Raw genomic sequence first — 25,326 nt, forward strand, 5'->3', positions numbered from 1 at the left:
ATTTTTGCTTGATGTGTTTTGAAGTTCTTGATATTAGGCACATACATATTTATGACTGTCTTCTGGATAAACTGACCCTTTTATCATTATGAAGTGACCCCTTAACTCTGGCAATACACTTTTATCTTGAAATCTACTTTATCTGGTATGAATACAGCCACTCTAACCTTCCTATGCTTAACCATTTGAAAGGATATCTTTGGCATTTATTTTTAGCCAGTCTGTCTTTATGCACTGAATCACAGTGTTCACTCCACTAAATTAAATGAAACTAATGATATGATTGGATTAGGTCTACCATTTTATTATTTTTAATCTCCTATTTTTTGTTTGGCTATACCTCTGCTTCTGTCTTGTTTTGCATTATTCATTTTAATTCTTCTACTAGTTTTTAGCAACACTTTTTTGCATTATTCTTTCTACAGTGGTTGTCCTAGGAAATAAAATATATACCCTTATCGTTACGCTGTACTCAGTGATAATAACATGCTATTTCACGTAACATGTAGAAACCTTGCAACAATACAGGTCCATTTGCCCCACCTCCCATCCCATGATATATGGTACATGTTTTATATCTTTAGTATGTGTTGAACTGCACAAGATAATGTTTTTTTTTTAATAGTCATGGGTAATTTTAAGAAATTAAGAGACAAATAGTTTAAATTTTTATTCAGACATTTACCATTTCTGATGCTCTTCATTCCCTTACAAAGATTCAAGTTTCCATCTATATAAATATGAGGGATTATTATAAAAATCCTCAGTTTGCTCCTCAGCCAGCTTTCCCTATTGTTACCACACAATTTTCTTCTTTAAAAATATTGCTATACCCTCTTTTATTGTAAATATTTTATAATACCTTCTTCTCCTTCCTGAAATGAAATTCAGAGCTACTGTAACTTACACATCTAAAATTTTAAATAATGTGCTAACTGTAACAAAAAAGAAAATTTATCATAATATGTATTTAAACAAAAAATGCTTCAGCATAAGACTATGAATGTGACAATTACAAATACAGGCCAATATATGTATGTTATATTGTTGATAAAAATATAATGAATAACATTGCTGTCTGTGATATGATTTTCAAAAATAGTGACCAACTCTTGATACATTTTTCTTAAATAAACCACAATCTCTCGATTTACATGATAACTATGCTATATGGAAAAAAATACTGTGTGAAACAAATTCGGTTCTAGGCCTCTGGGAAAAGGAACTGAGGAGCTAGGGGTCAGGGATTTACTTTTCACTGTAAAATCTTTTGTACTTTCCAAAAGTTTAAGCAATAATACACATATACAATTGACCCTTGAACAACACAGAGGTTAGGAGCTCTAACCCTCCTTGCAGTCAAAAATCCACATATAACCTGTAGTCAGCCCTCCCTATGTGCAGATTCAACCAACCACAGATGGTGCAGTACTGTAGTATTTACTCTTTTTCCAAAATGTGCGTGGATGCATGCAGTTCAAATCCACGTTGTTCAAGGTCAGCTGTATTGTTTCTAAAATTTTAAAAACATTTTTAAACTCAAAACATTTTTTTAAACCTCGAATACTTTAGGTCCAAGAACCCAGATTATAAAATGATTCCATGCAGGGAAATTTTTTAGAACTCCAGAAATTATCAAGAGGTTTGACTTTCATATATTCTGAACTTTCAAAATGGCTCATCACAGACTATCATACCACACAGATCAATTCTAGTTTACTAATACTGCAAAAAGTCTAACCACATTACATATTGATTACTTGTCTAAAATATACAAAAAAGGGACAAGTAGCATAACTGCTAGAATAATAATTTTACATTTATATACTAGTTTATAGTTTACAAAATTTGGTAGAAAAAGCATTACCTTGGAATTGGACAAAAATACTCAATAGGTCTACTACCCTGAGTAAGTTTTAATCTCTCTGAACTTTAATTTCTCTTCTATGAGAACACTGCCACATAGTTATCAGGGTTTCAGTTAAAAACGAAAAAAAGGCAATTTCTTGAAGTAAGTTGTATTTTTAAAGGCAATTATTTATATTTTGAACACTTAACACTAATTCCAAAATTTTAAAGGTGCATAAGGGCTTCAAGCTGGTTTCTGGGGGTGAGATGCAATTTTACAATGGAGGACTTAAACTTACCACCTGAACCTACTAATCAATGTCAGCATCACTATTAGAGGGAAAACTAGAGTACAAAGTATGGTCTTTGATAGAGTTCCCAAAGTGTTAATACCTGAACCTAATCAAGTACTTACCTCTACCTTCAAGTTTGTAGTAACAAGTGGTATCACTCAGATAATCAATCAGATAAATCTAGAAAATTATACTAATCTCCAAATTATGGTGAAAAAAGAAACGGAAGAGGAAAAAAGGGTAATTTCTAGGTTTAAAAAGACTTCAAGAGACATAATAGTCAAATGCAATACATAGACTTTGATTGGAAAATGGATCAAAAATGGTAAAAAACAAAAAAGGATAATTTGGGGAAATTTTAATAAGGATTGGGTATTAAATGATATAGAGAAATTACTCTTGTTCATTGTGATTATAATTTAGTATAATGCAGGAAACGTTCTTTTTATTAGAGACACATATTAAAGTGTTTAGGGGTGAAATGTCAGAAATAAAACCAAATACAGCAAAATATTAACAGATTTTAAAATCTGAGTGATTGATTTACATGGGGTTCAATACAGTATTATCTCTACTTTTCTGAGTATTTAAAAGTTTTCATAATAAGCAAATAAAACAAAAAAGCTTTTAAGAGAAAATTATTCCTCCCCAACTCCTATTTCCCAGACACCTCCACCTTATCACTGCTACCAGTTTATGTATTCTTCCAGAGAAAATATATGCAAATACATATACTTTTTAAAATCCACAAATGGTTTGCAACTGCTCACCCTCTTTTGCATTTTCCTCACTTAATGTATCTTGGGAGTCCACTCAATATTTGCACAAGGCGGCTGGCTCATTCTTTTTAACAGATGTATAATTTACTTAACCAGTCCTCTACTGATGAACCCTTAGCAACTCTCATTTCTTTAAGGTTTCAATTAGAGATTTAGCATCCTGGATGTACAACTGGAGTACTCATATGTAACCTGTATGCCTAGGTGTTCTTATTCATTAGGTACATAAATACTAAACTTACCACTAAGATACTCCAGTTACAAAATACACAGTATGCATATTTCTCACTGAACCATTCCTGGTCCCAGAACCAAGTTATCTAGCAGCTACCATTATTCCTTGCTTTTCTTGTACAGTAGTCTTCAGATTACATGTGCTCTAATCTAGACGGACAATAATCACCATTCACAATTTTTTCCTTTCTAAATAACTTCCTTTTAATCAAAGCAATTGGTTCTGAACTAACCTGATCAGACTCCACACCCACCTTCTAAGCCATTTTAAAGTTCTCTTCAAAAACCATCTAGTGAGTATCTTTAATTAAGGCTCCTATCATTTTCTAGACTCAATGGTTAACTCTAGAAACTATAACTGTAATGTAGGTGCTTCTCTACAGAAGTGCTTACAGTATCTAATTTGATGTAACAAGAAGATGAGCTTTGTCATCGTGTGTCAATTTCACAACTTAGACCTAGCTAAATTATTTTGAGCAAATTACCATCAAACTCTCCAGGATCTCTTCTAAAATGTGCTCCAAGAAAACCACCTTCCATTACAATATCTCACTAATTTTTTTGTGACAGGCCTGAGTGTATCTGGCACATGTGCAGTAGGTGCTAAATAAATCCTAATTGACTCTATTGTCTTCCATTGCTTCATTCACACCACACTTGAGAACAGGGCTTAAAACAAATTTTAAGATTTCCTATGGGGCTTAGAACAGTTTCAGGCTCTTGGTAAGTGCTTAAAAGTTATTTTGGCTTGAGTAAATTTGATATAAACCCTTACGGTGGACAAAAAGTTGTTTGCTGGGTGAGAAAAGAACTTCCCTTAACTAGGATAGGAGTCCCATATTGCTAAAAAGGCATGGAAATCTTAAAACTTCCCAACAAGATGGCTTAATCTGACTCTCAAAGATGATTAAATTGAGCAGATTGAAGGGGGAGTGGGATGCAAAGCATTTCCTCTCCATAATTATGCACCGAGATTAGGACTAAATATTAAATTGACACCGAGTAAGAACTCCATAATTAGTAGCTATTACTAAGACGCATCCCACAGGAAGAGAAGACGGAAGGAGGAAAAAGAACGGAGGCTGTCAGTCACAAGAGGTCGAAGGGTGTCCGTGGCCTGAGACCCGTAGGCCTTTAAAGGGCACCTGGGTCTATGGGCTTCCTGCGGCCCCAGAGGCGGAGATCCGCGGTCTCTCCTAAAGGTCAAGGCTCTGGAGCCACGTTTCCCGCTGAAGCGGGGAGCAAAGCCGGAACGCCCACGCTAGAATCTGTACCCGAAGCCAGAAGCACCGCCTGCCCCTAAACCCGCGCCTGCTCTGGAGGGGACGACCGGCTGCTCCGAGGCGGCAGCCTGCAGGAGCCGAGACCCGCCGCGTCCTGCTGCCAGCCCCACAGCCTTCGTAAAGTGGCAGACCACCGGGACCCTGGGGCTCCGAGACGCCTCAGCGCAGCCCGGCCCTTTGATACTCACACTCACAGCCGACCCCTCTTACTCCATCAGGCCGCCGAGGCCCCGGCGAGGGAGCTCCCTGACTCCTCAGCCGCCCCACTCAGCTTTGGGTCCGGCGGCCCACTCCGGACCCGCTCCCTGCCGGGCACCGCCGCCGCCGATGCCGCCGCCGCCGCCAGAGCGCAGGCGCACAGCGCCGCCGTCGCGCTCTCTTTCCCACCAACCCACCCCCGCGGTCCGCCTTTCTCAATAACCTAGCTTTATTTGAACACACGAGAGTGAACAACGGACACAGAGGAAAGATGCTTTGCTCCAGAAGAATGAAAGACCGAAGGCAGGCCGGTTTGCGGAAGTTTGTACGCTGCACGGGACGCTGCTGTGACCAGCCCCCTTCATTTCTTTTTCATTCTCTCTGCTCTTTCCGGGTCTCCCTCTTGCTCCTACTCTCTTCGTAAGTCCCCGCCATTCCCTCTAGGCAGTGGCAACTATTTCGGCTAAATTTCCAACCACTCCTTCCTTGTAAAACTTATGAAGCATAATGGAAGGTGCAAAGCTTTAGAACAGACAGACCTGAGTTCAAACCTTGACCTAGGTACTAGTCTTCTGTGACTTTGGGAAAATTACAAGTTTTCTTGAACTTCACTTTACACAAAGTTAAAATTAGGAAACTTATCTCTCAGGGTGTTGCTGGGATTGAATGATATAACATCGGTCAAGTGCCTATGAATGGTGCCTATCACAAAGCAGGTAATCCATCCACACCAGTTATTATATTCTTATTAATAACTAATGTATTTATATTCATTAAACTTAGCCTACACCATTCCATCAGGATCTTATTTTAGTGAGTAAAACTAGTCAGATAAACTGAGTTACGTTAAGGTTGATAATGTTGTGAATTTCCTATATTATTGAACTAATAATATCTATGTTTAACAAGACCTGCATTGCTTCAATTCAGAGTAAGCAGCTCCCTCCATCTATGTGTAAAGCCAGATTTGCTTCTAGAGGATTGAGGAACTTATTCCAATTCTTTATTTGTGACATCACAAGTCCTTAAAACACCAAGGTGTGGAATATACTGCTCATTCTTTCTTTTAAAGGCATGCAATGGAAGAATTGCTTTGCCCTATAAGCTCAGGGCCATTGTCCAAGCTGGTAGAAGACAAAGGTGAGCATCAAGGTAATTATAGATCAGAGTTTTTTTCAGCTTTGGCACTATTACATTTTGGAGATTGTAAGAGATGTAGCACCATCCCTGGACACTAGATGCCTATAGTACCCCCTCATGTCTCCCACCTCCCACACATACACATGAGCTTGACAATCAAAAATATCTCCAGACATTGTGAAATGTCCTCTGCAGGGCAAAAATATCCTTGGCTGAGAATCATACATGGCATGCCAGTAACCATCCCAACCCTAAATGAACTCAGTGATACATTTTCTCCACTGCTACCCTCCAGAAGTGTTTACTGCTTAAGAAAACCACATAGGAGGGCAGACACTGGTGAGTTCATTCTTACCAATCTTGTACAGGCCCTCAATGCTACTTACCAGTCCTACTACTTTACTTTGGTCAACTTGCTCCATCACTTTCTACAACAATATTCCAAATCTTCTCCACTTTTCTTAAAACTCCTAACTCTTTATCAGCAGATGACTTTGTCACCTACTTCGCAGAGAAAACAGAGGCCATCATATGAGAACTTCTCTAACTTCCCGTTACTAAACATACAAACTTACAAATACTTCCTCTCACTAAAATTGAGGAGATATCTTCTGTTTTTTCCAAGACCTTTCCTCCCATCAGTGCTTTGGATTGCCTCTACTCTTACGCTGAAGATCTTTACCTACTGACTAGCATTTCTCTTTATTCAACTGTTTTTTTTTTTTGTATCTTTCCTATAATGCTTAAGATTCTGCTTGTTTAATTCCAACCAAGAAAAGAAGAAGAAGAAAGAAAGAAAAAGAAACAACTTTTGACCCTTTGTCATCCTTTTTCCCTCCTCTCAAGACGAAACTTTCCAAAGGCATTCTACAATCTGTCACCATTTTTGCATCTCCTCTCTCTCCAGACTACCGCAATCTACCTTTCAACCTTACCATTCCGTGACATAACTTTCATTAAGATCACCAGTGACTTCTGTGTTATTAAATTGAAGAGATATTTCTCAGGCTTCATCTTCCTTGACCCCTTAGGAATAGATGACTCCTTTGAAACTTTATTTCCAGCACTGTTTTTTATTCTTAGAGGTGCCTGGAAGCGTTTCGGGACCTGCTTAAAACCCTTAAATATTCTCAATGGTCATAGTAAAGTGAAGGCTCACTAGTCAAAAACGCAAGATCTTCCAAGATCTGGCCATTGCCGACTTTCAAAAACTTATTTCCCTCTCTTCATCTGGAGATATACGGTGCTTTAAGCCCCTAAGTAGGATGAACTACGAGGAATTTCCAGACGGCTCTACGTTATTGGCTTGTGCAATAAGTAAACCTCTATCTTCCTTCCTCCCTCCCTCCCGGACTTCCGGGGGGAACTTCGCCTTATCTTTCATGATTCAAAAGTAACCTTCCGGGAACCCTTCAAGACACTCCTAAGAATATGGCGCCTTGTTTACTGTGCGCCAACGGCGCCTCGGATTTTCTATATGCCAAGCGCTATATTCTGACCACTATAATTTGTTTACATATCTATCTCCCAGTCTAGACAGAGGGCAGGGAAGGCATCCTATTCGTCTTCTTTTCTTCAGCATTCATCCCGCACATTGCCTGGCACACGGTTTGCCGTCAGTAAACGAACACTTGCATGAACACTTCCCACCTTCCGGCTGGACTCGAATTATCCGGTTAACGGGTGAGTCCCCAGGCTCCCGGACTGCGTGGCAGGGAGATTTAAAACGCCCGCACAGTGATTGGCTCCAGCTGCAGGGGTGTGTCAGCGCCCGCGGCGCCGGGGAAGTGCGCAGGCGCGCAGGGCCGGCAAACGCAGGCGCAAGAAGGGCACAGCTGGGAGTCAGGCCTCTAGTTGTCCGAGCTGCTGTGGCTGGAGAGGAGTGGTCGGAGCTGCTTGGTGAGTCTCCAGGAGTAGGGCTGAGGGAGCTGGCCGGGGTGAAGATTGGGATCATGTCCCAAGTAGAAAAGAGTATATCGTGACGGTTGAAAAGTTGGTGGGGTCGGGCTTAAGGAGAGGAAGGGGCGCTCTGGCCCGGACTGGGCAGGTCTGGCCCGGACTGTGTACGCGAGGCGCTGGGAGACTGTCGAGGGGCCGGAGGAGGAAGGGTGGAGGGACTGTGGTTCTCTGGACCCGGTCCTCTAAACCGAGGAGAGAGGTAGACTCCCATTCCTCACCTCCCACCCCCACAGTGTTGCCGTGATCGGGTTAATAGACTGTATGGTGGCCACAGTGATCAAATAACTCTGAACTAGTTGTTGGAAGACGGTTCCTGAGGTTCATGGAATTAGAGGGTCCATGCTCTCTAGGAAAGTCCATTCTTATCTCGCGGCTTTACTGCAGACATACGAAGAAAAGGGTTGGTAAAAGAACGAATTCCATGGAGTAAATTGGGACAGGGGGAGAAGTCCTGGAAGGTGCTGTTTCACCTGGGTTTTTTTGTTTTGTTTTGTTTCGTTTCGTTTCGTTTTGTTTTTTCCGTCAGTAGTCACTACAGTGCTGGGAAAGGCAAATGGGAGTTAAGAGGAAACCGAAAATCGTCAAAGTTGGGAGAAAGAAGATGAGAAAGGAGTAGTAGTATTTCGTCTTTTGCTGCTAGTCACCTCCTTTGGGGAGGGTGGGAGCGACTGGGAGAGGAGAGTATGGATACTGGCAGCTTCTTAACGATAGTGTTCCCTCAGCCTTGTGAGAGTAATGTCGCTTCTTAGTAGCAGATATTTCAAGAATTGAGAATGATATTAATCCATCTGCCCTGGTCCCCTGTTCAGATGTCCTAGCAAAATAATGCAGTTTGGCCAGATAGAAATGGTTCTCCCACGTTTTTGTCTAGCGTGGAAAATACCACACTTGAAATTCATGAGACATCATTAGCGAGAGTAATTTGACATCTAATCTTAAAACGTTTCATAGTAAATTTTAAAATACTAATATTTCTGCCACCAGCAAAGTTGATGCCTAAGGCATCCGATAATGACCTGTCATTCATTCCTTTGGCAAGAGGTAATAAGAAAGAATACATTCATATAAATATTAACAAATACTAGGAGAAAAACCTTTTCTTATATTACCATGCTCCTTTGACAGGTCATGTGAAAGTAAATAAAATGATCATATAACTTAACCTGCAACTTAAATATTTATCATTGTTGTTAGGGTTTTTTTTTCAGATGCTTGTGGTATGTGAATATGCACTAGAAAATTGCTGCTATCTCAGTTCCAGTATAGGAATGACTTGTTGTGCCATTATTTTCTTAACAATATTACATTCTTTCCTGTAAACGGTCGAATTTCTGTATGCATCTTACTATTTGTTTCTTTTACTCTAAGTCACCTTTGTAACAAGCTCACTGAACTATAGGTCACATCTTTTTCAATCATTCAGAACACAGCCTTGAACCAAAAAGAAAGCAAACAAACAAAAAAACAAGCCCTGTTGCTCATGGGACAGCTGTCAGTACTTCACTTGGCATGAACTATACCATCATCATAAATTTTGCATTTTAGGAGGTCATCTGTGTTATTGTTTTATTTTATATTTTTAATGGACTTTTAAAAAACATTATTAACATCTTCCAAACTGATAAGCTGTGAAATTGTGGTTTTGATGTATACATTATAATAAATACATGACTATTAAATACATAAGTTTTGCTTATATAACAACTAAAATTATTTCTTGTTTTTGCTCTGCACTTTGGAAAATACTGCTTTGGGTCTAATCTACTCATTTTTAAAATAAGATGAGGATTAGATTACCTAAACTCTAAGGCCAGTGGACTCCAAAATTCTGTGAGCCTTATGATGGCATTCATTATTGTAACACAATTCTAGCAAATTTATCTGGTTTCACCAGATGAAAGTAGATTAGAATAGCAAAAGGGAAAAAGAGGATGTTTGCTCTTTGACACTTGTGGAATCAGCTGATTTTTTTGTTTCTTCTGAATTAAGGTGCTTTGTTTTCCTTCTGTTGTTCCTATGTCTTAAACATTCAGGAAATCTTTTTTTAGTCATATTTGTACTCTGCATTATGTGTATGTTAACATTTATAGTATATGATGTGCTTACATCCAGGAGTGCTGAACTTTTTATTCCAGTGCCATGTTTTGTTTCCAGGTCTATAGAATGACGGAGAAGTAGATGACAAGGACTGGTCTTTTCTTTGTCTTGGTGGGTTGGGGCTTGAAACTGATGGATTCAGTGCCGCTAACAATTGGAGGAAGTGAGATTGTGGAGCGAGGAAACAGTATCTACTGTTTTTGAAATGTTGAGGGTGGAGATGGGATTCCATTTGTACTTACTCAAGTTCACTGACATTTTGGTTTTGATTTCGATTTAGCTTGTATTGCTACTAAAATTTTTAAATCACTGTTCACTGTATTTTTCTGGAATTCCCTTATCTTGTTGAGTTTTGTGAGTTCTTGGATTTAAAACTTGTTTAAAATTTACCATAACAGTGTTTTGAAAATTGAGATTACCTTTAGATTGCCTCATTTTTTTTTTTAAAAGATGGTATGGGGAATTGAACCCAGGACCTTCTGCATGGTAAGCATGTGCTCTACCATTGTGCTGTACTCACCCCGCTAGATTGCCTCTTGATGCTTGTAAAATAATATTCAAACTTTTGGGTATAGTATACAAGCCCTTCACAGCCTGTCTCCTTCCTGCCTTTTAAAGCCACCCTACCCCCTCTATGCACATTCATGCACATAGACATATTATATTCTTGTATGGTTATGAGGCCTTACATTGTGGCCCTTCTTTAATAGTCTGAAATCACAATTTTTTTAGAGTTGATCATGCTTGAATTTTGACTCTCCAATCAAAATCGTGAGAGATGTTTAGTAATTACTATGAAAAATTATAATAGTTTTATTGAGCATTATATTCCAGCAGGATTCTAAATGCTTTCCATAAATGCAAATCATTATAACAACACTTGAAGCAAGTGTTATAGTCTCATTTAATGAGAAAACTGAAGCACAGAGAAGTCAAGTAAGCAATAGGCAGGACTTGAAACCATTATACTTCTAAAATACTGGGTACTTAACCACTACACCATATTGCTTTTTATATAAACAAGAATGTCACTCTTAATTACTGTGCGGGTATGTTCCTTTCCAGGGATGTGAGTGCTTATGTCCTCTATCTGTGACATCTGACTCCTCATATCAGAATATTTGAGAAGCTAAGCCAGGAAACAGCCAGGTGGACTTGAAATCAGGGCCAAAATACTCGGATAGTTTAGATGAATATTTCACTCAGACAGAGTAAAGCCTTGCTAGTCATCCCCACCTCACACTTGGTATTACCCTGGCAGGTATCATACTTACGTCTGCCAGATTGTGTCCCTCTCTTCCCTGGAGAATGAAAGCTACATTCTTGAGCCTCCTTCATCTCTTTCATATAGATTATCCCTTTTCTGTTCCCACAACCTTTCTTTTAGACGTGGTCAGTATACTTGATTATAATCACATCTAGATCTTTCTCCCCAGAATTATACCCTGGTCACTTAGAGTAGAATTGTGGAAGTTCCAAGGTTGAGCAGGACTTGAAAATTGAAACTTAATCAAGCAATTAAGTTATGATAGATGCTTCTGTAAAACAAGTGTAATTTTGATATTTCTGGTTAGTGATTTTTAGTGATACTTTTCTCGAGCCTCAGCGGTATGATTTCTGTCTTGAATCATGTGCTTCAGTGGTCTTTGAAATAAAAATATTTAATAGATATGATTCAGTGGTGTACTTCTTGTATTTGCATAGTTTGGGGGCCTTGGTATGAGAATAGTTAAAGTTGTTCCCGTAGAAGGAAGTAGAAAGGAACTTGAGAGAGGAAGTAAAAGGAGGAAACTAACCTTAACATAATAAATAAGACTCTCATCTCATCTGAATGCCTCAGGAAGAATTAAATTTCCCAATGAGAGGATGAATTCTTCTTGGCCTAATATAGATTGTTTAGGATATTTTGAAATACCATGCACCTGTACTTTTTGAGTATACTTTAAACATTTTTTCTTCTCTTCTTCCTTTCTTTCTTCTTTGCATGTGAACACTTTTAATATTTCATATTAAAAATAGAATCTAAGAGTAAAATACTTTCCTGAAGAGAAACTAAGTTCTTTTACCTAGAACGTTACATAAGGTTCTTGCCATTTATTCTCCATTATTCATCTTAAAGAGTCTTCAAAAAAGAGCTGCTTAGGTGTATTGTGCATACATTACTTCATTAGGTGCCTAGAATGGCATCTGATAACTCAAAGATCTGAGGTACCAAGTGTGATGCAGGGGTGATTGGCAAGGCTTCCTCCTGGCTGAATTAAATATTCACCTCAACCATCGAAGTATTTTGGCTCTGCTTCTAAATTTACCTGGAAGTTTCCTGATGAACTTTTCAAACATTCTGATACCAGGAATCAGATGCCACGGATGAAGAACATAACAAATAACATGAGTAAAAATGTGCAGTACATTAATAGTTGTCATTTCATGAGTTTTTACTCTGTGCTAGGCAATGTGGTATATAGTACACATTTCAAAAGAAACAAAGGTAATTTTCTTGACATCAAAATATGTTCCCTTACTTGATAGTAGATGCTTGAAGAATGTTTGTGGAATGTATTAAGGGGCATGTGTTCTAGGACTAGGGTTCCTTTCTGTGGCACCTTCAGACGAGGTAGCCTGCTGACCCCTCCGTGCTCTCTATCTGTAAGCATAAGAGTGTTTTCAGCTCTCTTGAGAGGTCACTGTAGCTACATGGTAGTTTTCACCAATTCTTTCCTGACAGCCCTGGTCTATAGTTTCCCTCTTCAGTTGGACCCTGGTCTGTCTTGTCCTCTTAAGACCACAGTCCTCTGCAAACAACTGCTTTCTCTTTCTCAGCTACCATCAAGTCTGTTCCAAGAACACCCTACCCCTGCCACTTCCGCAGTAAGGATTGTGTATTATAGAGAGAACCTAAGTGTTGCATTTTATTCTCTTAGCAAAAAAAAAAAAAAATTGGACTAGATGATCTCTGAGGTTTATTTCTCTTCAGAGGTAATTCCCTGAGATGAGAATTAAACAGAAACTTTGTTCACAGATAGTTGGTTAATTAAGCAGAAATTTCTGTAGGCTAGTATTTTCCAAATGGTGTTCCATGGAACCCTGGGTTCCTTGGGATTACTAATACTTGGAAGGAAAGATTTTATGGTCATCTACATTTGAGTGAGATAGACAAAAGTTGAACAGATTTCTTTACTGCTTCCAGCCAAGAATTTAATGAGCCAGCCAATCCATAATGTTAAGGATAAACATAAAAACTAGGAAGAGATGGGAAGGTATAAGAGTTAAATATCTTAATTGTAGAAAGTCAGTGGCTAACACACAAAATTGACAGATATCAAGAAACAACACTAAAAGCATGATTTAGAAATTGGGGGTTAAACACTAAAACAACAAATACTGTTGAAATTTTTGCCTTTGCGGTCCTGGGAGCAGGAATTGGTTTGGGACTGGAGGGAAGGCAGGAGAACTGCTATTTATTACTGTTGTAGAACTATTTGACTTCCCAAACCATGTATTATGTATTTGATTAAAATTAGACATGGAAGAATATCAAATCTTCAAAAATAATTTTAATGGTTGAATGACATTTCATTATGTAGTTACACCATAATTTTTATATTAAAATCTTCTATTACTGGTTATTTAGACGCTTCAGTTTCTTTTAACATTATAAATAAATGCTGGGACTAAGTATTTTTGTCTGTATCTGTGATTTTCTTCTAAATTGCTTGAAGTGGGAAAAAGCCATAGATTTATGATTTTCTTGTATATATTGAATTACCTTTTGAGAGTTTTGATTTTTAAAAATCAGCATTTTATTTTCTTAAATAGTGGTCAGTAAAACTTTAATTTTATAGGAGTGGGAAATGAAATGCCCACAGATAACCTCGATGCTTGAAAAATACTATTATATCAATTTTGCTTACGTAATTGGAGCTTGCTATATTTTTTTATCTTTTAGAGGTTTTCATTATCAAAGATTTGTGGTCATTGCATAGACTTTTGCTGTTAATGAAGTTCTAGAGTATTCTGAAATCTGTCTAAAAACCAGTGTATGTTTATAACTTTTCTAATGTTAAAATAAAGTGTTTTTTATAAAAAAAACTTATAAAATACATTATTGTATAAGGCAAATAAAAATCACCTGTAAAGTTTTTAAAATATTTTTATTCATCTCATTTAAGATAGGTTGACATTTACATTTTTGACCTTTAATTTTTAAACTGTACATTTTAAAAAATTTTAGTTGATTTACAATGTTAGTTTCAAGTGTGTAGCAAAGCAATTCAGTTATATATATATATATATATATATGTATATGTATATTTTTTCAGGTTATTTTCCATTATAACTTATTATAAGAAATTGAATATAGTTCCCTGTGCTGTAACATTAGGTCCCTTTTGTTTACCTATTTCATATACACTAATGTGTATCTGTTAATCCCAAACTCCTAATTTATCCCTCACCACCCCCATTCCACTTTGGTAACCATCGTTTGTTTTCTATGTATGTGAGTCTGTTTCTGTAAACTATACATATTTTTGAATGTAACCTTTGTAATGATCGTTTTAAGTCTTTCCAAAATATCAGTGTTTTCAGATATATTAACATATAAGCAATGATTTTGATGTTGCCTAATTAGGTTTTACTTTCTCTTGCTGAGTTATTAATAATGGCCAGGAGTACCAGTTGAAATTTTTTTTTCTTTTGTTACAAGAAAGAAAACTTGGACTCTTTTCCCTTTTAAAAATATGGAAAGGTGTGTTTTCAGAATTCCAAGAAGTTAGAATGAAGAAGTTAAGGAAGAGCATCAGGTGTATTTCTTAACATGGTTGTTCTATCCTGTTTTCCAATCACAATTATTCTTCCTGGAGAAGAAAGGTGAGCCACTGAATATAAAATATGAGTTTTTTATTTGAGTGGTGCCTACTCAATAACTACTATACTTTATTTTAACCAAATCTGTAACTTAGATTTTATATGGTGGCAAAAAATTGTTTGACATAGGAAAACCTACAAAATCAATGTGTTCCTTCCCATCTTCCTTTGAATTCTTACTCATACTTTTTCCTTTTACTTGACTATTCTGTCAGATAGTCTTTCTTCATTCTTAAGTCTTTTTTCCCTACTTTTTTTTAAAAGTTGAGATATAATTCATATAACTTCACCACTTTAAAGTATACCATTGAGTGGCTTTTAGTATATTCATAAGGCTCTGCAGCCATCACCACTGATTCCAGAAAATTTCCATCACTCTAAAACAACCCCAGAACAGTTGGTAGTCAGTCCCACCTCCCCCTAACCCTGGCAACCACTAATCTACTTTCTGCCTTTCTGAATTTATCTATTCTGGACATTTCATACAGATGGCATCATATAATATAGGGCCTTTTGTATCTGACTTTGTTTACTAAGCATAATGCTTTTGAGGCTCATACATGTAACGTGGAACATTCCTTTTTATGGCTGAATGATATTCCATTGTATGGATATTTGAGTTTTTTCCTACTTTTTTTTAATGGAAGTAAAGTTGATTTACAATATGGCACTAGTTTCAGGTTTACAGCATAGTGATTCAGTTAATTTTTTTTTCAGATTATATTCCATTATGTGTTATTACAAGATACTTATAATTCCCTGTGCTATACAGTGAATCCTTTTTGCTTATCTATTATATGTATAGTAGTTTGTATCTGTTAATCCCGTACTTCTGTTTTTGTCCCTTCCCTCCCTCCCCTTTGGTAACCATAAGTTTGTTTTCTATGTGTATGACTCTGTTTCTGTTTTGTATAGATTCATTTGTATTATTTTTTAGATTCCATATGTAAGTGATGTCATATAGTATTTATATTTGTCTGTCTGACCAACTTAACTAATTGGTCCATCCATGTTGCTGCAAATGACAGTATTTCATTCTTTTTTTGGCTGAGTAATAATCCATTTTATATTTTTTATACACACACACACACACGCATACATACATACTACATCTTCTTTGTCCATTAATCTGTTGACAGTCATTTAGCTTGCTTCCATGTCTTGGCTATTGTAAATACTGCTGCTATGAACATTAGGGTGCATGTACCTTTTCAAATTAGAGTTTTCATCTTTTCTGGATATATGCCCAGGAGTGAGATTGCTGGATCATATGGTAACTCTAGCCTTAGTTTTTTAAGGAACCTTCATACTGTTCATAGTGGCTGCACCAATTTACATTCCCACCAACCATGTAGGTGTTCCCTCTTCTGCACACCTTCTCTAGCATTTATTATTTGTAGACTTTTTGGTGATGACCATTCTGACTGGTGGGAGGTAATACCTCGTTGTAGTTTTGATTTGCATATCTCTAATAATTAGTGATATTGAGCATCTTTCCATGTGCTTGTTGGTCATCTGTATGTCTTCTTTGGAGAAATGTCTATTTAGGTCTTCTGCCCATTTTTTGATTGGGTTGTTTGTTTTTTGTTATTGAGTTGTATGAGCTGTTTGTCTATTTTGGAAATTAATCCATTGTCAGTCACATCGTTTGCAAATATTTTCTTGCAGTCTGTAAGTTTTCTTTTCCTTTTGTTTATGGTTTCCTCTGCTGTGTAAAAGCCTATAAGTTTAATTAAGTCCCATTTGTTTGTTTTTGCTTTTTTTGGGGGGGGGGAGATAATTAGTTTTATGTATTTATGTATTTATTTTAATGAAGGTGCTGGGGATTGAGCTCAGGACCTCATGCATGCTAAGCACGTGCTCTACCACTGAGCTATACCCTCCCCTTCTATTATTGCTATGGCTAAGACTTCCAGTACTTTGTTGAATAGAAGTTTAAGAGTGGGCATCCTTGTCTTGTTCTTGAATTAACAGGAAGGCTTTCAGTTTTTTGCTGTTAAGTATTATGTTGGTTATGGGTTTGTCATAAATGGCTTTTATTATATTGAGATATGTTCCCTGTATACCCATTTTGGTGAGAGTTTTTATCATGAATGGATTTTGAAGTTTGTCAAATGCTTTTTTTCTGCATCTATTGTGATAATCATGTGGGTTTTGTCTTTCCTTTTGTTAATAGATTGATTTGTGTATGTTCAACTTGTAACCATGGAATGAATCCAACTTGATTGTAGTGTGTGATGCTTCTTATGTATTATTGGACTTGATTTGCTAATATTTTGTTGAGGATTTTTGTATCCATATTCATCAAAGATACTGGCCTGTAATTTTCCTTTTTTGGTAGTGTCTTTTCTGGTTTTGGTATCAGAGTGATGGTGGCCTCATAGAATGAATTGGGAGTGTTCCCTCCTCTTCGGTATTTTATAATAGTTTGAGAAGAATAGGTGTAAGTTCTTCATATGTTTGGTAGAATTGCCCAGTGAGCTATCTGATCCTCAACTTTTGTTTGCAGGGAGTTTTTAAATTACAGATTCTATTTCTCTTCTGTTGACTGGTCTGTTCACGTTATCTGTTTCTTCTTGATTCATGCTTGGCAGGCTGTACCTTTTTAGAAACTTGTCCATTTCTTCTACGTTGCTCAATTTGTTGGCATATGACTATTCATAGTATTCTCTTATGGTTTTTTGGTATTTCTCTGGTGTCAGTTGTTATTTCTTCTCTTTCATTTCTTATTTTATTTGGGTCCACTCTTTCCTTCTTGGTGAGCCTGGCTAGAGGTTTATCTACTTTGTTTATCTTTTCAAAAAAACAGCTCTTGGTTTTATTGATCTTTTCTATTTTTTAAAATCTCTATTTGTTTCCTCTCTGATCTTTATTATTTCCTTCCTTCTGCTGACTTTGAGTTTTGTTCTTTCTTCTTTTTCTGATTCTTTTAGATGGTAAGGTAGGTTGTTTATTTGAGATTTTTCTAGTTTCTTGGTTAAGGCATGTACCACTGTGAACTTCCCTCTTAGAACTGCTTTTGCTGCATCCCATAGATACTGTAAGGTTGTGTTTTCATTTTTGCTTGTCTCAAGGTGTTTTCTGATTTCTTCTTTGATCTCCTGATTGACCCATTGTTTTTTCAGTAGCATGTTGTTTAGTCTCCATGTGTTTGTTCTTTTCCTGTTTTTCTTTCTGTAGTTGATATCTAGTTTCATACCACTGTGATTCAGAAAAGGTGCTTGAAATAATTTCTGCTTTTTTAAATTTCTTGAGGCTCTTTTTGTGATCTAGTATGTGGTCTATTCTAAAGAATGTTCCAGGTGTGCTTGAGAAGAATTGGTAATCTGTTCTTTTTGTTTGTTTGTTTATTTGTATTTTTTGATGTAGTATCCTGTAGGTATCAGTTAAGTCCTACTGGTCTGTTGTGTCATTTAGGGTCTCTGTTGCCTTATTAACTTTCTGTCTGAATGGTCTGTCCATTTATGTCAGTAGGATGTTAAAGTCACCTACCATTATTGTCTTCCTGTCAGTTTTTCACTTTATGTCTGTTAGTATTTATTTTATGTATTTAAGTGCTTCTATATTGGGTGCACATGTTAATGACTGTAATATCCTCTTCTGGTACTGATCCCTTTATCATTATATAATGTCCTTTGTCTTTCTTTATTTTCTTTGTTTTGAAGTCTATTTTGTCTGATATGAATATTGCTACCCATGCTTTTTTGTTGTTTCCATAGGCACAAAATACCTTTTTCCATCCCCTCACTTTCAGTCTGTGTGTTTTTCACCCTGAAGTGAATCCTTATAGGTAGCATATTGCAGATTCTTGTTTTTTATCCAGTCTGCCACTCTGTGTCTTTTGATCAGAGCACTTAGTTCATTGACATTTAGAGTAATTATTGATAAGTATGTACTTACTGCCTTTTAAGCCTTGTTTTCCAGTTATTTTTGTAGTTCTTCTTTATTCATTTCTTCTTCTTTTTATTTTTCCTTTTGTGATTTGGTGGTTTAGAGTTGTGGTTACCCTGGATTTCAGGTGTGTTGATCCATGACTATATCCACTTGCTTTAAATTGGTAGTCATAGAAGTTCAAACGCTTTCTAAAAGATCTGCATTTTAATACTCCCCTCCCCCATATGTTGTGATTTTGATGTTCTATTTTACATCTTCATGCTTATCCTTCTGTTGTTAATTGTAGTTATCACTTTTACAAATTTTTTGTTGTTTTTAATCTATGTGCTGGCTTATTTAAATGATCAGCAATCCTTTTATGTATTTGCAGTTCCTATTGTGATTTTCCCTTTCCTATAGATTCCTGCTTCTTTTCTATTTTGAGAAGACTCTTCAATATTTCTTTTAGGGTAGGTTTAGTATTGCTGAGTTCTTTTAGTTTTTGTTGTCTGAGAAATTCTTTCTCTCTCCTTTTATTTCAATTGATAATCTTGCTGGGTAGAGTATCCTAGGGTTCAGATTTTTCCCTTTTGGGACTTTGAATATATCATGTCACTCCCTTCTGGCCTGCAGAGTTTCTGCAGAGAAATCAGCTGATAGTTTTATGGGGCCTCCCAGTTACTGACTGTTTTTCTCTTGCTCCTTTGGAATTCTCTCTTTTTCTTTAACTTGGCCTTTTTAATTATGATATGTCTTGGTATGGATCTGTTTAGATTCATCTTGTTTGTTTGGGCTTCCTGTACCTGAATATTTAGTTCCTTCTTTAGATTTGGGAAGTTTTAAGCCATAATTTCTTCAGATATATTTTCAGTCTACTTCTTTCTTCTCCTTCTGGAACTCCTATTGTGCATAGGTTGGCACGTTTTCTGTTATTCCATAGATCTTGTATGTTGCTTTCTTTTTTTTTTCCATTTGTCTTTCTGTCTGCTGTTCTGATTGGGTGATTTCCATTATTTTATCTTCCAGATCACTTATTCGTTTTTGTGTCCTTTAGTTTAGCTACTCATTGCTTCCAGATTGCTTTTTGTCTTAGCAATTAAATTGTATGTTTTTGATTAGTTCATCTTTATAGATTCTAGTTCTTTGTTACATTAATCTGTGTTTCTGTTGATAAATTTTCTTTGTTCTTTCAGGGGATTTCTCTTTTTCTTTTAATTGGTAGTAATTTTTCTGCCTTCTCATTTTACTTGGCTTTCTCTGTCTCTATGACTTTAGGGGAAACAGTTATCTACTGTGACATTTAAGGGGTGTTTTTACGTGAGAGCATCCCTGTGTAGACTATGTGTCGAATGTCTTTGGTATGAGGTTTGCCTTTGATATGGATGCCAGCCATGCCTTTCCTCAGTGTGTGCGGGCCATTATTCCCTGGAGATAGGATGTGTGTGTGATTGGTGTTAGAGGGTCTAAAGCCTGTGCACGGTGTGAGGCGGGACTTCCTCTCTGCTCCATGGCTTTTACTGCCCTGTTAGGAATGGGATTTACTCCTCAGTTATTGGAGTAGAAGCCCTTAGGGTCAGATTTGATCAGAATCTGTTGCCCTGAGTATGTGCCTTGCCCCAAAGGAGATGACTGCTGAAGCAAGTAAGGTCCCTGCACTCACAGAGGACCAATGCACTGCTTGTGTGGTTGTCTATGGCTCCACTCAGAAGCAACCCATAGATGTGTCCCTTCCTTTGTTGTGTTTGTCTCAGATCTAGTGCAAGGCTGTGGTGTGGAGTGGGCAGAGTTAGGGCATTCTCACTGAAAGACAACTGACACTGTCCATTTCTGCCCTACCTGGATCACATCCCAGGCCTCTAGCTAGTTCAGGTCCTCTCCCAGGGCCTGTCTGCCCAAGATTCAGTGTTAAGGTGCTGCATACTCCTCTGGTGCTGCCCCATCCATATTACACCCCAGGACCCCCAATCTGTCTCTGTGTAGTTTGACCAAGTCCTACTTTTTTGGCTATTATGAATAATGCTGCTTTGAACATTATTGTACAAGTTTTTGTGTGGACAGTGTGGACAAATGTTTTCATTTCTCTCTAATATATCTAGGAATAAAATTCCAGGATCATATGGTAATTCTTTGTTTACCTTTTTGAAGCCTAAGTTGTTCTTGTCCTACATCTTTAAATGCTATCTATGTTTTATCTCTGTTAGGTACCAGAATTGTAAAGGGGTAGGACATCATCCATTAATACTTGTCTGTGTATTAAAAAACAAAAACTTTTAATCTAAAACAGTGGTTTTCAAACTTGGCTACACTTTGGAATCACCTGGGGAGCTTTAAACTGGCTGATGCTTGGCTCCCACCCCTAGAGATTCTGATCTGATTAGTCTGGAGTGCAGCTTTGGCCTCCAAATTTATAGTGCTCATCAGGTGATTATAATGTATAGCCAAGGCTGGGAACCACTACTCTAAAATGTGCTGTAAGCCTGGAGTTAAACTTACTGCTCGAAAACCAGAAGGTGAGGACTTCATGTATGTACAAGTTGATCCCTGAACAACGTGGGTTTAACCTGGGCAGGTTCACTTAATCCCAGATTTTTTTTTTCAATAAATACCTACTGCAGTACCAACGTACCCATTGTGTTGTTCAAGGGTCAGCTGTACTTTTCTTTGGGCAACATTGCTACAGATTTGAATGACTTGATAATGTGGCTCTCTACTGTCCCTTTAAAATGTGTAATAACTCACACTCAGTAAACTCAAAATGGCTTAAAGACTTAAACATAAGACAAGGCACCATATATCTCCTAGAAGAGAACATAGGCAAAACATTCTCAGACATAAATCATAGCAATGTTTTCCTAGGTCAGTCTACCAAGGCAATAGAAATAAAAGCAAAAATAAATAAATGGGACCTAGTTAAACTTAAAAGCTTTTGCACAGCAGAAAAAAACCATAAAACAAAAAGACAACCTACAGACTGGGAGAAAATATTTACAAATGATGCAACTGACGAGGGCTTAACTTCCAGAATATACAAACAGCTCATACAACTCAATAACAAAATCCAAAAATGGGCAGAAGACCTAAACAGACATTTCTCTAATGAGGACATACAGATGGCCAATAGGCACATGAAACAATGTTCAGTATCGCTAATTATCAGAGAAATGCAAATCAAAACTACAATGAGGTATTACCTTACACCAGTCAGAATGGCCATCATTAAAATGCCCAAAAATGATAAATGCTGGAGAAGGTATAGAGAGAAGGGAACCCTTGTACACTGTAGTTTGTGTACAATGTAGTTTAGTGTAGCCACTATGGAAAACAGTATGGAGGTTCCATGAAAAACTAAAATAGAGTTACCATGTGATACAGCAATCCCACTTCTGAGCACGTATCCAGAGAAAACTCTAATTTGAAAAGATACGTGCACCCCAATATTCATAGCCCCACTATTTACAATACCCAAGACACAGAAGCAACCTAAATGTCCGTGGACAAATACTTGTATAAAGAAGTGCTGGTATATATATATACAATGGAATACTACTCAGCAGTAAAGAATGAAATAGTGCCATTTGCAGCAACATGGGTGGACCTAGAGATTATTTTACTAAGTGAAGTAAGTCAGAGAAAGAAAAATATCACCTGATATCACTTATATGTGGAATCTAAAAAATAATGATACAAATGAACTTATTTACAAATCAGAAACAGACTCACAGACATAGAAAACAAACTTATGGTTACCAAAGGGGAAGAGGGAAGGGATAAATTAGGAGTTTGGAATTAACAGATACAAACTACTATGTACAGAATCAATAAACAACAAGGACCTACTGTATAGCACGGGGAGCTATATTCAATATCTTACAATAACCTATAATGGAAAGGAATAGGAAAAAGAATATTTATATATATGTATAACGATCACTACGCTATACACCAGAAACTAACACAACATTGTAAATCAACTATACTTGAATTTAAAAAATTTTTGAATGTGTAATAGTAATTGAAAACATATGCTCTAGAGCAATCTACCTGGGTTTCATCCTAGCTCTACTGTGTGACCTTGCAAAAGTTGCTTAACCTCACTGTTTCTTCATTTGTACATCTGTAAAATGTGGAATTAAATAGTGTTTGCTATGATCTGAATGTTTGTGTGTCCTCCCCTTCAAAATTTGTATGTTAAAAATTCTTATGCAGGATATGATGGTATTAGGTGGGGCCTTTGGGAGGTGCTTAGACCATGAAAGTAAAGCCTTCATTAATGGGGCTGGTGCCTTTATTAAAAAAGAGGCTCCAGAGCCTCCAGAGGCTCCTTAGCCCCTCCCACCATGTGAGTATGCAGCAGAAATGTGCCAGTTTTTAATCATTAAGAGGGCCGTCACAAGACCTTTAAACTACCCAGTCTGTGGTACTTTGTTATAATAGCTTTAATGGAATAAAACAGTGTTGTAAGGATTAAATAAATGTGTTTGTGTGTGTGTGTATTTATATATATATTTATATTTCTTAGAATAGTGTCTTGCATGTGTAATGCTTTATAAGCATTAATTATTATAGTTGTTACTTTGAGTTCTCTCCATCACCCACCATCTAAACTTTCAAAATGGTGAATAAAGATCATTAAAAAGTTAACTGCCATTTAAAAAAATGTTTATATATGTTTGAATTTTTTTCATAATAGGAAGTTGATAGGTAACATAATGACCCTCCACGTATTATTCACCCATCTTCTACAGTCCTGGCCAGTCTTGCACCCTCTATACTCCCGTTTTCCCACCTCTGACTTATTTTAAAGCAAATCCTACAGATTGTCATTTAAATGACTTCTAATTTCATACATTTTCTTTGAACCCCTGAGGGTGCTGATAGTCAGTAGGAAAGTTAAAGAAGGCGGATACACTAGAGGTGAGGGGCCATGACAGGAGATTGACTACACTCAGGATTGAGCTGTTGTAAATTCTCTATTCCTGCTAAATTCTCTGCTTATTTATGGGATCCTCTTATCCACTTCTTGGTATTTTGCCATTAAAATACTAAGAACTTATTCAGCCCCATTAGAACCTATTCCTACGACTTCATGTGAAATGTATCCCAGCCAAACCTTAGCAAGGGCCTTTCCTCTAAACGTCTGTTAGCAGAACGATTAGGACGAATTTTTCTACTGTGTTGTTTCTGTACTTTTATGGTTGGGGTGAATGATCATCAATTAGTGGATGGAGATGTTTCCACAAACTTACACTTACTGTGAACATGTTCCAACTGGAAGATCTCTCTCAAGAGAGGCTAAGAATTGATATTATGCTTATGAATTAGGGTCTAGAATTTAGTCCTTGTCTTTGCTTTCTTCAATCTTATAAATCTGTTGTCTGGTTGTCATAAGCTATCATTTTTACAATGAAAATAAATGTATGAAATTTTAAAGTAGTATAACTAGACTGCAAACTATTTGGAAAATGGGAAAAAGAAGAAAAAGCACTGTTAATTCTACTATATCACCATAATAATTGGTTATATTTGGATAATTCCCTTCCATCTAGACTTTTTTCTACTCATATTATCCCCCTCAGGTAATTATAGCGTATATTTGATTTATTTTAAACCTTACATTGTTCACTTTATATTATACTAACCTTCATAATGTAAACCTTTTTGTGGTTTGTGTTTGCCTGCCTTAGCCAGAAAAAAAGAACCATTTAAGGACAGTCTAATTTTTTAGACGTGCGAAGTTATATGTATTTGTCTAGATAAGTATCTATCAACTGAAAACTTAGTTTAGTTTAAACCTGTTTAATATCTATTTAAAATCTGACAATTTTTTTTGTGGACAAGTAATGAAGTTTAATTAACCAGTACTGGGAGTAACCTTCATGGACCAGCATTACTTCCAGGAGCTGACTGATCAAGTGTAAGAACCATGGGCCTCATGACTGGCATGAAAATAGTTCAGATGTAGAGCCTATACAGTATCACCGACTTTAACATTCAAATTTAGCCTTCAGATGATGGAACCATTAATATTTAGTAGCTGTTATTTGCAATTGCATTTACATTGATGTCACTCATATTTAACATAGCTGCTTTACTTTTGTTTTGCCTACTATTTTTGCTTCCATAATATTTTTAAAATAATAGCTAACACCTGAATACCAGCTATGTGTCAGACACTGTAATGATCACTTTACACAGATCATCTTTTTAAATCTTCACCAAAAAAGCCTATGAAGTAGATCTATTATCTTTATCTTACAAATTCAGAAACTGAGTTTTAGTGGGATTAGGTAACTTGCCTAAGGACACTCAGCAAATACACTTTGGGGCCAGAATTTGAATGCTGGAGTTCCCACTGCTCACCACTATTATAACCTGCTCTGAACAGAATTTTCTTTTTGCTGTAAATACATTGGTTACCATGAAAGTCTGATTAAAATATGCCAAAGAAAATTACAAGGTTTATCAAAGTTTTAATAAAAGTACAGTAATAAACTTGAGTGTAATTCATAAAGCAACTTACATTGTGATTAACTTTAAGAGAAGGAATAAGGCAGGAAACTAACTGGGTAGGATATTTTAATGCAAAATCCTTACTCTCCAGTATAAAAAGAATTAATATTGTATAAAACCATTCTCATATTGGTCTTGTCAGGAATTGATGATTTACTGTTTCTTCATTACTTCCTAAGGTTCTCTCCATTTTATCAATAAAGACATATGGATCTCCTGTTGATTAAGTCTAAGTCATTTTTTCTT

General features: G+C 36.8%; 2 protein-coding genes across 4 annotated transcripts in view; one reads left to right on the top strand and one right to left on the bottom strand.

Moving 5' to 3' along the window:
- ZNF106 (zinc finger protein 106) overlaps positions 1 to 4,808 on the bottom strand; it is a 55,246-nt gene extending 50,438 nt beyond the window's left edge. The window contains exon 1 of one of the 2 annotated variants that reach the window (XM_074365949.1): positions 4,626 to 4,808. The gene's annotated coding sequence lies outside the window, so the exon portion shown is untranslated. The remainder of the gene's footprint in view (positions 1 to 4,625) is intronic. The other variant, XM_010965198.3, reaches the window with a different exon arrangement.
- Positions 4,809 to 7,520: 2,712 nt separating this feature from the next.
- Positions 7,521 to 25,326, top strand: part of SNAP23 (synaptosome associated protein 23) — a 39,709-nt gene continuing 21,903 nt past the window's right edge. Inside the window, exon 1 of one of the 2 annotated variants that reach the window (XM_045524376.2) lies at positions 7,521 to 7,674. The gene's annotated coding sequence lies outside the window, so the exon portion shown is untranslated. The remainder of the gene's footprint in view (positions 7,675 to 25,326) is intronic. The other variant, XM_010965200.3, reaches the window with a different exon arrangement.

This window comes from Camelus bactrianus, chromosome 6 (assembly GCF_048773025.1).
Source record: "Camelus bactrianus isolate YW-2024 breed Bactrian camel chromosome 6, ASM4877302v1, whole genome shotgun sequence".
Taxonomy (NCBI): Eukaryota; Metazoa; Chordata; class Mammalia; order Artiodactyla; family Camelidae; genus Camelus; species Camelus bactrianus.